The sequence below is a fragment of the Ictidomys tridecemlineatus genome, chromosome 11 (assembly GCF_052094955.1).
Source record: "Ictidomys tridecemlineatus isolate mIctTri1 chromosome 11, mIctTri1.hap1, whole genome shotgun sequence".
NCBI classification, from domain to species: Eukaryota; Metazoa; Chordata; class Mammalia; order Rodentia; family Sciuridae; genus Ictidomys; species Ictidomys tridecemlineatus.
The window spans coordinates 6,911,655-6,927,630 of record NC_135487.1 but is presented as its reverse complement, the minus strand read 5'-3'; the positions used below and the strand labels follow the sequence as shown (position 1 = coordinate 6,927,630).

General features: G+C 52.8%; 1 protein-coding gene across 1 annotated transcript in view; it reads left to right on the top strand.

Moving 5' to 3' along the window:
- Positions 1–5,711: 5,711 nt before the first annotated feature.
- Positions 5,712–15,976, top strand: part of Casz1 (castor zinc finger 1) — a 142,873-nt gene continuing 132,608 nt past the window's right edge. Inside the window, exon 1 of the mRNA XM_078025275.1 lies at positions 5,712–5,866. The gene's annotated coding sequence lies outside the window, so the exon portion shown is untranslated. The remainder of the gene's footprint in view (positions 5,867–15,976) is intronic.

Below are 15,976 nucleotides of genomic sequence, written 5' to 3'. Positions count from 1 at the left end.
GCGGATGGCTGGGAGCAGAGGGGAGCTCAGCTCTGTTGAAACTGAAAGATGGAGATGGACCCTACCCTTTTTGGTGCCAAGGCTGAACGAATGCCCAGGAAGCCCGCGCTCCGGTAGCGCCAGAAGCTGTGAAGTGCTTTGCTCTGGGCTCCTGAGCCGTCTCCCCATCCCTGTTGAGACCGTGGGTCTCAGCAAGGCCACTCAAACCTTGAACAGCCCCTGCTTGTGGCCAGCTTGGTTCTAATAAGGATTCATTACTGGAATCGCAGAGTCTTTCACCCATTAAATTAGCAGGGGTTAAAAAAGAGGGGGCGAGAGAGACAGACAGAGAGAGAGATCACCAGAGGTTGGAGAGTGAAGAGGGAGATGGGCTTGCTCATACGCCATGAGCAAAGACAGCCTTCCCCGGGCGGCGATCTGGCCCTGGGTCTCAAAAAGCTTTAAAATGCATGCACACCCTTTGACTCAACAACTCACTTTAAGGAATGTCTATGGTTATTTATGGACAAGGGTATTCATTAGAGTTATTTATAATAATGAAAAGAATTGGAAACAAGTCTGATGTCCAAAATTTCCAATAGTGAGAGACTGCTTAAGTAAATTACGATCAAACTGTACAATACAGCCATTAAAAATCGCGTTGTAAAAGAGTATTTAACAGCGTAAGAAAAATGGGCATGCTACATATACCCAGCAAACAGAGACAAAAGATAATCCGATATGTTCTGTGTGATTCTGATCACACAGAATAGAGGAAAAACAAAAAAACAACCCAAAGTGCATGAAAGGGAATACATGAAAATATCCACAGTGATTATTCATGGGGGGGGCGGTGGGATTAAAGATGATTTAAATTTTCTTCTTCCCGTTGATCTGTATTTTCTGAATTTCCTACAACAAATACATATCGTGTATGCTGGAAGAAACAAATAATTATGTACTTTGCAAAAAGAATAAGTGAATTTTGAATTGGAAGGACTTGTAACGCTCATCAGCCTGGATGGGGTTTGAGAACCCAGCTTAAGAGTTTGGGAACAAGCTCCTGTCCCCCCGCTTCCCTCCCCAGGACACTCCCCAGAGAGACATTTGTAAGTAAAATGAATGAACTCAGCTATTTTTTTTTTTAATTACAACTTGCCCAGTAATCACCATAATCACTTTTCTCAGGCACTTGTTTAATTACTCAGTCATAAGCATGCATTGAGCACCTACTGTGATACCAGCACCACGCTAGGCACAGCCAACTCCCCAAGCACAGACCCCACGCAAGGCAAGAGGGGAGTGAGCTCCCTGTTGGCCATTTCTAAATTCGAAAACAGCCTTCCTTTGTCCAGTGTCTCGAGTGTTTACTGTGTATAAGATCTGAAGCTTTGCCCTGTGATTTCTTTGGTTCCATTTGTCTTTTACGAGATTGAAATGAGATTTACAGTTAAAGGACAGATTTGTTCTGCTTCCCCCTCCTCCTCTCCCCACGGGACTCACATTTAGGTTTCATTTCCGGCTCTCTTTCCAGGCCGGGGACCGTAAGCAAGTGCTCTACCCCTGAGCTGCATCTCCAGCCCCAGGTTTACTCACTGATGAGAATGCAGTAGAGGTGAAAACGCTCTCTGCCATGACGTAAGTTGGGAAGTGAGAATTTTGTTACCTCCCTGCCCCAGCAGCTGGCCCTGGGGGAGTCGGACTGCCTGCCTCAGTGTTCTCATCTGTGTCATGGGTATGTCCCTCCTTGTTCACCACATCATCCGCCGTTACGTGAGGCTGACGGGATGACGCAAATATTTAGCCTGGTGCCTGGTGCAGCAGGACCGTTCAATAAATATTGGCGATTGATGTTCGATCAGGTTTTGCTTACCATCGCCAGAGAGAACTAGAAACAAAAAAAAAAAAAAAAAAAACAACTGTCACCAGGAAGCTGAGCTGTGATTACTTTGGAGCCTTTCCCACTGACACCAACTGAAACAGACTTAAATTTCTTGGTTCCAGTCAATTATGGAGAGGCTCCTGGTGCTGGGTGTGGTGCTTGGCTCCTGAGCTTCTGGGATGAAGGCACAGAATCTGCCATCAGAGTGGTATATATATATATATGGGGGGAGGGTGGCTGCGCACGGGGGTCTCCTCTAGAGACTTGGTACAGGCAGCCCACTTTAAGGACCTGGATAGGTCCACGTCTGTCACCTTCTCTCCCACCTGTGCGGCCTCCTCTGCTGGGCTACAGTTCTACAGAGCCACCTGTTTCCCCACCATAAACTCCAGCCAAATGCCAGGGAGCAAAAACCCTGGCAGGGCTACTGCAGCTACTTGGCAATGCCCAGGTTCTACCAAGTCCAGGGGTCCCCAAAACTTTGTCTTAGGCCCTTTCTGGTCGTTCTCCCCCTAGAGCCCAGGCACTCTTGCCTCAGTGCCCAATTCATGCAGGGAGGGCCTGTGACGTGCCGGGCACTGTGGGAGGTGTGAGGACACAAGGGGACAGTCTCTCTGTAGGTTGCTTCTGTTCTGGGAGGGGCAGCTGGAGAGGGGACATGGGTACTGATGACTGAAACCCCTGTTAGACAAGTGATCAGGATAAAGGGAGAGAGAAAGACTGGGAGCTCCTTCAGGAGGTGGCCACTGTCTATACTACCAGGCGCTCAGGAGGCCGAGGCAGGAGGATCAGGAGGAGCACAGTTCAAGGCTGGCCTGGGCAACTTAACAAGAACCTGTCTTAAAGTGAAAAATAAAATGGGCTGGGGATGTAGCTCAGTTTGTAGAGCAGTTGTCTGGCATTGAGAAGCTCTGAGTTTGGTCTCCAGTATTGCCAAAAGAAAAAAAATAAATAAACAAAAACAAGCCCTCCTGAGGAGGGGAGAGAGGACCCATCAATGGAGTTCCACTGGAAGGGAGAAGGCTGCCAAAAGGGCTTCATAAACAGAGGCACGGCAAGTGCAAAGGCCCTGAGGTGGGGATAAGCTTAGTGTTTCCAAGATAGAAGAAGCCAGTGTGTCTGGAGCAATGTGACCAAGGGAAAGGGTAGAGGGAGGTGAGGCCCAGAGCATGCAGTGACCACATGTTGGAGGACTTGCTGACCATTAAGAGTTGGGATTTGGTTTTAGGGGGAGCTCAGGAAATACCAAAATGTAGAAAATGAGGAGAAAGAGCATGTGGTCTCAGTCCCCTTGGGGGCTGGGGAAGAACAAAGCAGTGGAGGTGCAAGAAGGGACTGAGGCCAGAGGCCTCTCCAAGCCCCTGCTTCCTTGTCCTCTGTTCTGAGTCGGGAGGCCAGAGGAGACTTTCTGCTCCCCAGAGGTGAGGGTCTCCCAGAAAAGGCTGAGAGACTCCTGGGGGAGAGGGGAAGCATCTGACCCCCAAAATGGAGGAAAAAGTTAAGTAGTTTAAGGAAAGTTTGGTGGTGAGACATAACTCGGTGATACTGTAGGGAGGGTGGAAAAGAGTGGGGGGTCCTCACAGCAGTAGAAAGGGGGAGCCTGAGAGAGAAAGGGGGACAGTCCTGGAGAAGCTAGCCAAGTCTGGGACCAGCTCTCCCGGGCAGGGTCCTGTCTGGCTCAGCCTTGTCTCCACCACTGGTAGAGCCCGCCCTTCACTGGGACGCAGCAGACACTGGCCAGATGATTGAAGGCATGAAGGACGGCTGCTGGAGGGGGAGGAAAAAAAAAAACAGAAAAGAAGGAATGCAGAGAGGACAGGAAAAAATGAGAAGTAGAGGGAGCACTGGACGTCCCCAGGAGCAATGACAATTACTAGCACTTATTGATCAGTGTCTTGGCCTGAGCCCTTTTCCTGCATTAACTCATTTTAGCTTCTCAATCACAGGCAGTAGGTACTATTATTATCATCCCCATTTTATTGTTGAGACAACTGAGGCATGCAGGGGTCAAATGCCTTACTCAAGGTCACCCTGTTGGTCAGTGGCTGGGGGCTGACCCCAAATCCCAAGCTGTTCACTGCTTCTAAACACTGCCCCAGGAATGGAGTGAGCTGCGAGCCAAAAGTTAGAAGACCAACTTTGGCACCTCTCGATTTCTCTTGAGGAACGGCAGGCTTGGGCTTGGACTCTCTGGGGCTGTGTTCTGCCATCACTGAGTACAAGGGTCTTATAGATGAGGGAGCAGCACCCAGCCCCTGGGGACTAAGGATGCTTTTGATGGTGGGGGGTAGGAATGGAGAGAAGCAGGCCCATAGTCCATGGGGTCTGCTCATCATTGATGTGTTGCTGCTTTCTGTTAATTGTGGGGATGAGGAGGGACTTGCCAGGTGTCTAAACCCTAATTCTGGCCTTCCTGAATGAACAAATTCTGCACCGATCCCCAGACCTATTCCAGGAAGTTAGGAGCTAGGTTTTTTGAGCTGGTTTCTTTCCTAGCCCCTCTGAAGTCAGCAGCTGACACTGCATACCCAAGGGGCCTGATTGCCTCCATGCCCAAAAGTGCAGGCTTCATTAGGGGATAGGGCAAGTCCTGCCACTTCAGGGCCAGAGGGCCAGAGAGTCCAACGCTCTGTCCATTTGCCGCTGGACCAATTAACTGCCAGCTTAAGGCAGGGCATGGAACACATCCCAGCAGATGTCTGTCGTGGACCATGATGCAAGGCTGTGGGGTCACTTCCAGTGCTGAGAGCTTGGCTGGAGCCTTGCAGAATAGGCCCCCAAGTCTTCCCAGCCCACGACAATGCTTTACCAGCCTGTGGCATTTCCTCTTAGTCTAATGCATGGTGTCGAGCACATCTCAAAGCTGTGGGCCATACTTTGAATTTTTATTCATTTATTCAGCTGATCATTCATCTATTTAGTTTACCATCACGGTCAATTTCTTCTTGATCTCATCATCCAGGTGTTCTCCCCCTTTCTGAAGGTCTCACATTATTTTCATCCTGGCTTTGTGCAGAAGGGAAATAGGTACCCTGAGTAGCTCAGTCCTGGGATGGGGTGGCCTGGCTGGGAAAGGCAGGACCAGGGTTTCGGCAGATGCTGACCCCTAAGCTCAACTCAGTGTGGCCAACTCAAGCCCACTGGGAGGTGGGAAGGGTGGGCGTGAGAAGGAGTGGGTTTTCCTTTGGTGGAGAATTACAGTACCCCTCAAAGAGGCTCTCTGAGAGCTGGGTTTGGGAGGTAGTTCTCCAGAGACACTGCTCTACTGCCTTGTTCTATTTTCTTCGTGGGTCCTTTCACTCTCCGCAATATTATTCGTTTTAATGTTCATTATCTGCCCCTCCCCGAGTAAGGTTCATTCTGCACAGCCTTTCTTGCTCACGTAGGATTTACTTCTTGCACAAGAGATCGAACGAAAACCCCCTTGCAAAGAAAAAGTGCAAAGAGGACATCCAACAGTGAGAACACTGCGTTCCTTTGGTTTTGACAATTCTAATATTTTCACTTGCAAAGAACCAAATGGAAAAGTGGGAACCAAGCTCGGGGTCTCTCGGGGTTCGGAACAGATGAAAAGTAAAGCACCCCCATCCTTTCTCTCTTCTGCCCCAACCTGAACTCCACTCAGTAGCGGGGTGTGGAAACCTTTGGGAGCCGCAAAAGGGAGCGGCGCGCTCAGAAGCTGCTCTGCAGGCCGCGTCTCGCTGCGCACACGCCGAGCCCAGCCGGGGCGGTGGGTGGGAAGAATCCGGGAGGGGAAGGTCTGGGGGTGTGAGGGTGGAGCGGAACCCGGCCCCGCGATCCGGCCCGGGTTTTGCATGCCACCCACTCGCCCGCTCGGCCGCGGAGAATTCCATAATCACAGCGGGCGAGAGCGGAGACTGGGAGCGAAAAATCCGGGATCCGGCAACTTTGGGCAGCGCATGCGCGCCCGCGGCGCTCCATCCCAAACACACACACATTTTTCCCCCGGACTTGGAAAGTCACCCAAAGCCGCCCCAAGTGCAGGTAAGAGACTCGGCGCTCCCTCCGCTGCGGGCTCCCCTGTTCCCCAGCTCCGCGGGCCTCTCGGGGCGCCTCCCCGCTTCGCCCCCTGCCCGGGTGCAGCCCCCCACCCCCGGGGCTGCCGCTTGCAGCCGGGAGCGGGCGAGCGAGCGAGCGAGCGAGAGAGCCAGCCAGCTTGCGAGCGGCGGCTGCCACCCAACTCCGGCCGTGCGGAGGCAGGGGGCACGGAGGGCTGGCACCCCGGCATGGGGTGGCTCGTCGCCCGCTGTGGCCAGGGGAATGCCCGGCGCGCGGCTCCTGGGGAGGGGAGGGCTGCTGCTCCTGGGGGTCACTTACTCCAACTGAGGGGGCGGCAGGGTAGGGGAGAAGAGGGGGAGGTGCCAGGTTCGAGTGCACGACTTTGCAAATAGGGTGGGGGCGCCCCCCGCGCTGTGGGCTCCGGGGGGGGGGCAGGTGTTCGCCAATACTGGGTGATCATTCCTTTCCCTACGCACCCCAACCCCCAGCGACAAGGGGTCGTGGCTCTCCAGGGCAGAGAAGGAGGCAGGGGTGAGGGGCGCTGGGGTGACTTTGCAAGACTTTGCCCAGGGGAAGGGGCGGGTGGGGATCCCCTTCAGCCGGCTCTTGTACCCCGACACCGGGGTGTGTGTGCTTCCGGCAGAGGTAGGCAGTGTTCGCTTAGGCTCAGGGTGCCAAGGGGTGCCCGGGATGAGAAAACCAAGGCAAGAGGTTTGTTGGATGGGGGGAGCGGCGCCCCCTTTTTCATCTTTGCCTGGGAAGTTTATCTCAAGTGCGCTGCTCCAGGCGCGGCAAGTGGCGCTTCTCGCGCTCTCCCCCACCCCCCAGCCTCCCCGGGCGCAGGCTGGCAACGCTGGGCACCGACACAGAGAGTCAAAGCACCGACTCAAAGCCGCTGGGCTGTTGGCCGAAGCCCGCCTGGGTCTGGGAAAAAGTTCCGGGGAGTTGCGGCGGTTGTTGTGTGCGCGGGGAGAGAAGTTGCGCCCGGGGACGTGGGACGCTGGCCGGGCAGGCCAGCTGGCGGGTGGAGCGATGCGATCCCGGGGGCTTCTGCAGCGGTGGGAGAGGGTCTGGAAGGGTCTGTGCCCCAAGGTGGGCAGAGGGTGATCTGGGGGCTTAGCATTTGGGGAGGAAGAACCCTGAATCCGAGAGCACAGGGCTGAAATAGGCACCTGGTGGAGGACAGAGAGAAGAGTAGCTTGTTTGGGCTCAGGGGACACTAAAGGGGAAATGGTTGGACCACCCTGTCTTTTGGGTTCTGGCTTCTTGGCAAAGGAGCGCATGGTGGCTGGCGGAATAGTGTTGGGGAGCGGGGCTGCAAGGGGTGCGCGGGAATGGGGGATTGGGTCAGACGGACAGTCCTGTAGCTGCCGGGGCAGGGGGCCGAGTCGTGCGCTCGGGGTGAGCCGGCCGGGCGGAGCGGCGGCCGGTTTATTTTTACTCGGTGGCATTTGCAGAATGTGCAGCTGATGACCGTCGGCCGCCAGGAAGTTTTGCTTTCTGTTCTTTCTCTCTCTTTGCGAAGCCAGCGCGGCCCGGAGCTAGAGGGCCGCCGAGTCGGGCCTAGGAGGGGAGGGGGCGGCCTCTGGGGTTGCAAGGTGCCGGCAGGGGCGCGCTGGGGCCGCGGGCGGGGGCTGCCGGCGCGGGCGGGCGGACGGCGGGCGCTGGCGGCTGCGGAGCGGTTGGGCGAATATCTGTCCCCAGCTTTGGAAGCTCCTCCGCGAGGGGAACAGGTGTATGCGCCGTCAATCACAGCGAGAGGGACACTTTGGGGGCGTAGATTAAGATCATAATAATAGATTTTTCTCTTGGGGGTGGGCGCAGATTCTTCCAAGTCATCCCAGACCCGGATCCCGAGTTGGGGGAGGAGTGGAGCGCGGAGGGAGGCTGTGGGCCGCTTCTCCTCCGCATAAGTTTTTCCTGACACAGGCTCAGCTTGGGAAGCGGGCCTGGGTGCGGCGTGGACCTCCTTCCCATCAAGCTGGGAAGTGCGGGTCCGGTACGTGTGCCTGTGCGTAAATTTTATCCACCTAGGAAGCAGCAGTAATACTCCTCCTTTGAGCCGGAGCTCCCCCAAACCCCGCTGGATCTGGGAGACTGGCGGGGGTCTGTGTCGCTGCTCCAGCGGAGTCGGGGGACACGGCCCTCAGTGTGTGTGGTTCTGCGCCCACACCCTGTACTCTCGCAGACGTGGGTGCGGGTGGGGGAGAAAGATCGGGTAGTTGTTGGCCAAAGTTGGTAAATTTAGGACGCCTCTAAGCGAGTACAGGCGCACGGGCAGAGCGTGCGAGGGGACTGGAAAACAGACCGCCGGGTAACATTGGGTCCCCCCCATGACACGCGCGCGCGCGCGTACACACGCGCACACACACACACACACACACACACACACACACACACACACACACACCGCCGTCCTAAAGCGAGCTGTCCGGGCTGAGCAGGAGCAGCTGCGCCGGGCTTGGTGGGGGGGTAGTTGGTCCCCGGGGGCTGCGCCCGGGCTGCGCTCCACGTGCCCGGAGGGGGCGCTGGGCCATTCGGCGCTTGAGCGCAAAGCGCCGGGTTTGCGCCCTGGTGGCTGAGAGGCGGTGCGTCCGGGGCGGTCGTCGAGACCCGCGCCATCTCCCGCGACCCACACCAACTCCCCCGGTCCCCAAACGCTTTCCCAGTTGCCAAACTTTTGACTTTTACGGTTTGCCCCTTTCTGGAGCTCTTGACTCTGTAGAGAACTTCTCCCTTCCCGGCCGCGACTACCGTCTCTCTCCCAGGAACACAGCGAATTGGAGAGATGACCCCCCCCCCCCATCTTGTTAGCCACCTTAGAGGCGGTTAACGAGAGTTTATGGGGAATATTGTTGAACTTCAGTAATCAGGTTTCCAGCGATCTTATGCCTCCTGTTTAATTTATTAGACTAGTTATTTATTCTGTTGATGATAATCTGTTGCTGGTTTCTATGGAGATGTTAAACTGATCTCTTTCAGAAATCAAACTCCATATGCACTAAAACGTTTAAAGGGGCAGTGCCTCCCTCTTTTTCCCCCTTGCCCTTTTTTGTTTTGTTTTGTTTTTTAGACTTTGCACCTTGCTGAGACTTCGAGTCTTGCTCTGAGTCTCGGCGCATTTTACTTCCTTCTGACGAAGGAGAGGAGCCCGGGAGACTCACGCTTTGTGGCAAGTACAGCTTATTATGGCTAGCAGAAAGAGAAGGCTTTGATCCCTAAGTTGCATCATCATTTAAAACAGATCATTTCACCACCACCCCTTTCCCCCCATCATAGAAGAGCAAAATTCTTTCAAGATCAAAGAGTCCAATCTTTAAAAAAAAAAAACACAACTATTGTTTAAAAAAATAGAAAAGTCAGTTAAATATGAACCTCCCCATTTATATCTGTTCCCCTTGTGTTTAAAGGATTTTTTGAATAAGAAAAACAAAACTCAGTTCATTTTTCAGACTTATTAATAGTTTATCTAGCCCCCCCCCACTTTAATTTAAAAAGAAGTTCAAAGTTAGATTTCTCTGCCTGTGGGGGTTGAGGTATACTTGCTTTTCTTTTAGATCCTGACCATCTGTTTTTGGAAAATTAGCCTCTGGGAAGAGGGGGAAAGCAGTTTTTACTCAAAGTTAATGGAGTGCTTTAATTAATTTATTTTTTTTTGGAAAATATACAAATATTTAAAAGTCCTATTTTCCTTGCTTTTTAAGAGAATACCAGTAACATCTGTCTGGTGTGTCAGAGTGTATCAACTTTTCCTTCTTCTGTCCTCTTCTCTGCTCAGGTATTTTTTCTGTAGACTTGTGACTTTGGTGAATTTTTTTGGGGGGGGCACAGTGAATGAAGAAATAAAGCAGAAAAAAAATTATCGTGGTTTTTGACACTGAAAAATTGTGAACCTACTCTGGCTCAGATATTTATCATGCTGACAGATATGATACAAAGCGATTGCATTTCCTAATGATCCTCCGAGACTAAGTTGTAGGTAAAACCATTTAATGCATTTTTAATATTAAAGTAAGGCCCAGGTTCCATTTTCTTGGAGGTAGGGGGAGTGGCTGTCCCTGTACAGAGCTGGTGTTCTCTGAATAGGCAGCTTTGCTTCTTCAACTAGACCCCCCCCCATTTCACATTTCCATTACGTTGGGGAGGGGTGAGCCATACAGGGCATTTGGCTTTCACAAATTTATATCCGACCAGAAGGTCCAATACTAAATAAGAGTACACTTAAAACACACACACACACACACACACACACACACACACACACCCCAAGACTCCACCCCTGTTATAGGAAATAAAACATAGGCAATACTTGACCCCCCCCCCCACACCCTTCAGCCCTCCTGCTTCTCTTTTATATTATCTTATTTTGGAGGAGGGGGTGGAATGGTGGTTGCCTTTCAGCTTAGAGGAGAGAGGAGTCATTCTTATTATTTCCCTCTTTGCTATATTTTAAATTTTTGTTTGATTTGGATTGCAAACAGAGCAGGGGCTTAGGAGTAAAAAGAGCACTGTGGCTTTAAACTCAGGAGTTTGCATATTCTCCTTGTATCTTTCCCCTTTGCTAATTATTGTGTTGTTTTCAGAGCAAATATGTCATATCCATGGCGACCGGGCAGGTTTATTGTCTTTCTGAAGCAATAGCTCACATAAGTAATTAATGACTTTCTTTTTTTTCCTCTGGCTTAGGTTAAACAGATCATTCAAGGAAAGTCATATCTCTTCTCTCCCTCTCTCTCCCTTTTCCTCTCTTTCTCTCTCTCTGTCTCTCTCACCTTCTCTCTCTCTCTCTCTGACTCTCTCCTTTTTAGCCCAGTGACATAAGAACATGAGTTAAGAACAAGAAAATACTTTAAGCAAGAAGTCAACAAGCTTATTTCCCCCCATTTCTTCTGAGAGCTGAGTGTCAGCTTTCAGACCTCAGAGTTGTCATCTGGCAGCCCCGAGCAGGGCGGTCCCGCCTGGGCAGGCTGTCCACTGCAGGTCTGCAGGTCGCTCAGAGTGGAGGCAGGGAGGTGGTGGCATGGCTGGGAGGAACCTGCAGGAATTTGCTTTTGAGTTTGGGGGAAGCACTCCAAAATGATTATTTCTCCTGTATTTGGCAGAATTTAATTAAATTGTTTACTGGACAGAATGAACGAGTTGGTAGTCTGTGTCGCCTGGCGCCCTTCTTTTTTTTCCCAACCTGGTTCATTGGGAAGACAAAGTTTTCCTTTTCGACTCACCTTCTTCAGCTTTCTGCGGCCTTTGTCTTAAGTGCTTTTTCCTGGAGGCGTAGCTTTTGGGATTCCCTCTGGTTAATATTTCCAGAATCCTGGTGGGGTTTTTATTTTTATTTTATTTTATTTTTTCTCCCTTTCAAACCTCCAACTCGAAGGGTTTTCTCCTTCTTAAGAATCAACAGCTATCATGATGGACTCTGCTTGGATTTTTTTTTTTTTTAACTTTTTCCTTTTTCTGGTGGGAGGCCCCTCTGGGGATGTCAGATTAGATAGGCAGCCTATTGGCCTTCTGTACCTACATAGTGACAGTGACGGGGAAAGTAGAGGCCATGTTTTTTTTTTTTTTTTTTTAAGAAACCACTTTTTATGTCCTGTGCTTTTCAGGTGGACCTTTGCTACCAGAAGCCTTATGATGTCACCCTTTAACTTTAGGAATTTGCTAGATGTTTCCGCTAGCATGCTCAGCCACCTTCTGCCCTCCCCACCGGACACACATCAAGCACACTCCTGCCATCCTCCGCCCACTTTTAAGCATTTCACATATAGCCAAGGTTTTGTGTGTGTCCTTCGAAAAGGGGAGAGCCAGATAGCAAAGCATCCACGTTGTCCTCAGACACAATTCAAAAGAATATTTTCCTCCCGTCTGAACTAAGTGCAGAAAAGACTGCGAGTTGACAGAATGAATCTTGAGGCTTTCGCCATCAACAGTCAAAATATGAAGAAGAGAGATTTATTTGGTATCTGGTTTCTGAAGAGGAGCAGAGGAGGCCAGGCAAGTCTGAGGCTGAGACTCCAGCAGGGCTGTAATTGAGCCCGTAACCTCTTGATGTCTATATCAGAAAAACAGACACGAGCAGGGAGAACGGAGGAGAGGAGAACCAGCAAGCCGGGCAGAGGAGGGAGCTGGGGGGAGAGTCACAGAGAGAGGGAGATAGATTTAATTTATAGACATTTTAAAAACCGTAATTTCATTAGGATCTGTTCTTCCCTTTCTCTGAAGGGCAGCCCGGCAGACCGATAAGGCCAGTCCCTCTGCCCGGGATGCGTGGTGTGGTTTGTTGGGCGCAAAGCCTCGGCGTCCTTGCCAGGGCGGTTGCCTCTCTGTTCACTGTCCCTGGTCTCCTTATTTTCAAATTTAAAAGCCCCGAACAGTCAGAAGGGCCGTGTGGCTCAGGCTGCCCCGTGATCTCCCCTCTGGTGCCACGCTCTTCTGGGAGCGGGTCTGTCTCCTGTCTGGGCGGTAGCATCTGCATGTCTTCCATCTGTCACCCGGCTGCTGTGGTTCCAGTGGCAACGAGCTGCCAGGGAGGGGGGGGCCCCCATCTCGTCCCCCATCAAGTTCACCAACTTAAGTTGCTGTGGTCCTGTGGCCACAGCTTTGGGGTGGGGGGAAGATGAAGCTTGTCATAAATTCTGCAAAAATTAATCAGCCGTTGAAGCGCTGCTCATGCACGGGGTTTGGCAGGCAAGCCGGGCCCTTCTGCTGCTCCCTGTCCCGTAGAGTGAGGGGGTGTCCTGCACTGTGAGGAGGGAAGGGGGAGCTGAGGGCTTTTTTGGTTTGTTTGTTTAATCACAAAAACTGAGGACAAGTAGGAAGAGGGCAGAAGACAGATGGATTTACTGAATATAAATCCTCAAGTGCCCTTGTTCCATGTTGTTGGAAATTTTCTCTCCCTTTCGGTCTGGATTTGTCCTGTGTGTCTTTGGTGGAACAGACACGTAGAGAAGGAGAGCGGGGTGGGGGGGCGGTAAGGAGAGAGAGAGAGAGAGAGAGAAGGATAGAGAAGAGAGAGAGAGAGGGGCAGGGACAGCCGAGCTCCTTCGGAACTCATTATCATTCTTAATAAGTCTTAAGGAATAAAGAAGAGCATTGAGTGTAAATGCTGGGTAATCCTAACACTTCTCAAGGTGAGAGGAGTGTTGAGGACACAGAGAAAAGAGAGAGCAGAGGAGGGGCTCACAGGGCCTCGGGGTGTGGAGGCCCAGGGCTTGGAGGCCCTGCAGGAGGCCTAGAGGCTGGGGTGGGGGCACCCCGAGATGCCTCAGGTGGGATAGGTTGTCTGAGCTGACACCCGCGGGCATCTCCAGGATAGGGTGATTTGCTGAGGGTCAGGAGGAGGGGTGCAGGGACCAGTCCTGCCTGTGTGTGGGGTATGGACTGGTGTTTGGGGGCCTTTCATTCCTCCTGAGCATCATGTCCCCAGCCTCCAGGCCTCAGACTTTTGAAAAAGGCCCAGAACGGGATGGAGGGGCCTTGTCCTGCTCTAGGCCCCCACCTTACTGTCCCCTAGGGATCCCTCCCCCACCCCCGCAGTGGCCACTCTGGAAAGCCAGAGGGCCAGAGCAGCAGCTAGAGCTCAGCTCTGGACACTAGGTGGCTTAGAGGATCTGCTCGGTTCTCCAAGGCAGCGAGCGGCTGCTTGGCCGCTGGCTTCCCTCCCCTCCCCGCGGGTGGGCTCCGCTGTGCATTTGCTCTGCTGGCTGGGCTGGCAGCCCTGCCCAGGCGCATGGCCCAGATCCCAGGCTGGCCCTCCCACAGCCAGCTCTCAGGCAAAGTGAGGGTGAGGCCGGGGGGCAGCTCCCGGGGGGCAAGACAGCTGTCCAGGGACACTTGCAGGCAAGATGAAGCGAGTCCAGCCGGGTCTCTGCCTGCTTCATCCTTGGCCACCTGGGCATGAGGCACTGCTGAGTGCTTGAGGGGGTCTCTGAGCTGTGCACTTCCCCTTCTTAGTTTATGGGCCCCCTTTGAGAATCTTCTTAATAAAAAAAATCTCATAAGCATAAATATTGCCTATACTTTGAGGGGTTTCACAGATCTTATAAGCCCAGCCTAAGGACCCTCCAGGGTCCCTTGCCCTGGTGGGCTTCCTTCCAGTTCTGTGGGATGGGGCAGCAGGAAAGAGGAGGCAAAACCTGTCCACACCACCACTTCCACTGGCCTGCCTCAGTCCTGGGAGAGGAGAGTGCCATCAGGTGTCACCTAGGGGCCCATAGATGAGGCAGGAGCCTGCGGGTTACCCTCTGTAGAACCACACCTGCTCGGGCAGATGCCCCAGGCCAGGTCCAAGGCAGCGGTCCCCTCCTCTGGCTTACCTCCGCTAGGATTCCTCAGATGTTCGAGGAAGGGTGTTAGCCAAGGTCACGTTCCAACCATAGGGAGACAGGTGGGCATGAAGGACAGCACAATTCAGATTTGACTTACCAGAGGTGAAACAAAAAAAGAAAATTTTCAACTCTGTATTTCTTTTGGAAAGCAACTTCTGGGGAGCTTGCAGAGGGTGTGTGGGAGTCGGAGGTGAAGGCTGGTGACTGAGCTGGTGTGGAGCCCAGAGGGAGCGGGACGGGTTAATGGCGGGTGGATTCTGCTTTGCTCTTGTATAAGAGCAGTAATGGCCAAATTGCATGCCCTGCGTGCGCCTTGCTGACGAGATTTACCGAAAGGAAGCTGAACTGCCTCCGCTGCTGGGCTCTGGGTGGGTGAGCCTCTGTGTGTGTGTGTGTGTGTGTGTGTGTGTGTGTGTGTGTGATCGTGCGCGTGTGTAAATGAGAAGAAGGGGTGGGGGAATGCGCTCTGCCGGGCTGGCACCCTTCCCCAGCACTAATTGCTGGCAGAGTACCCACGGGGGCTGTGCCAGCGTCTCCAGCTCCGCCTGCCCCCCTCGCCCCGGGGAGCTCAGCTGTGCAGCTCACTATCCGAGGGCCATTTCCGGGCCCACTCGTCCTGGGGCTCCTTTGGGAATTTCAGGGAAATCGGATCCTTGGGGAGACTGTGGGTCAAGTGCCTGCATCTCTGGCAGGGACTGGGGTGGATGGGGCAAGCCAGGGGTGGTCCAGGGCTCTGCTAAGGTTCGGCTGCCCACTCCCCTGCCAGGCTCCACGTGCCTGTGCCCACTCAGGGTCTCGTGAACCGTGGCGGGCTAGGCGAGGCATCGGGGCACCCTGCTCCGGTGCTAGCTCTGGTAAATCACTGTGTGGCCCTGGGCAAGTCACTTGATCTCTCTGGGTCTTAGTTTGTTCTCTTGTCGAACGGGTCTGTGACCCTACTGCCCTCACAGGGCTGTCCTGGCTGTCAGCTGGGCTCATAGCCGTGAAAGTCCTTTGAAAGTAATTAAACGTAATGAAGAATTTATCATGGTCATGTTGTCAAGTGCACGGTGTCCCGATGTCAGACGAGCTGGTTTTATGTAATATGGTACCAGTCTCAAAGGGGACCCCTGTGAATTCCATTCCCAGAAAGCCCCGGCCGGGACACGGCGCCTGGGGCTGCCATTACATTTTCATATCAGGTTATGGGTTGGCTCTCTTGTCATCGGGAGTGTGGGGCTGGGTTAGGGGTGGCCTTTTAGACAGATTGGAGGATCCCATCTGGGATATGGGGGACACTTAGCTGTTTTAGCCTATGGGGTGCACTTGGCTGTTTTGGAAAACAGGGGTTCATTGAATGGCTGCATGCACATTATACATTCTAGAGCCACCGAGCTGGGGATCAAAGTCTTATGTTCTAGCATTGGTTGCTTCACTAGCCCGTGCCTCAGTTTCTCTCATCTGTAAAGTGGGAAGAGCTTGCTGCCTATATATCTGGGGACCAGGACTCTGTTAGGTGTGGGGCAGTGTCATATTGGTTGAAAATTCTAAATTTTGTGCTTTACTTCTCTGGCTGCCTTGGGAGCCTCCTGGAATTTGAGGTGATGGGTCAGGAGGGAATGAGAAGGTAAACTGTATCGGTCCAAACTGGGGCTGTGGCCGTTGGCTTCTCTTTCTCCTTGTGGCCTGAGTGGACGTTCCTGGAGCTCTGTAGGGTGAGCGGATCCGTCATGGGAGGTGTTTGGAACAGGAGGCTTGGGATGGGAAGAGGTGGGGGACAGACCCTGGGAAC